Here is a 488-nt window from a genome sequence, read left to right on the forward strand (position 1 = left end):
GGAACAATCCAAGGACACAGAACACGCCATGGACACGGAACAGGCCATGGACAGGGAACAATCCAAGGACACAGAACAACCCATGGACACTTTTCCCTCGGCATCTCCCTGGGAATGCTCCAAGCTCTGCTCCCCTGCAGGAAAAGGAGCTCCTTGCAGCACCAGGGATAAAATCCCAAATTATCCCAAGGCTGGGATAAAATCCAGGGGCAGGATGAGGAACAGAAATAGAAATAATAAAATATTTATATTCAATTAAATAATATTATTTCATAAGTTTTATTTTATTCATTTAATTTTAATTAATAATAACTTTATTTTATTTATTAAAAATATTAAATAATAGAAAATAAAGATATAATAGATAATAAATATATCTAATGACATTTAAATGTAAGCTAAATATATATTACTTTATTTAATTATTTTATATTATATTAAATATATTTAAATATAAGTTAAATATAAATGTTATACTGATGTTAACA

The sequence above is a fragment of the Parus major genome, chromosome 7 (assembly GCF_001522545.3).
Source record: "Parus major isolate Abel chromosome 7, Parus_major1.1, whole genome shotgun sequence".
Taxonomy (NCBI): domain Eukaryota; kingdom Metazoa; phylum Chordata; class Aves; order Passeriformes; family Paridae; genus Parus; species Parus major.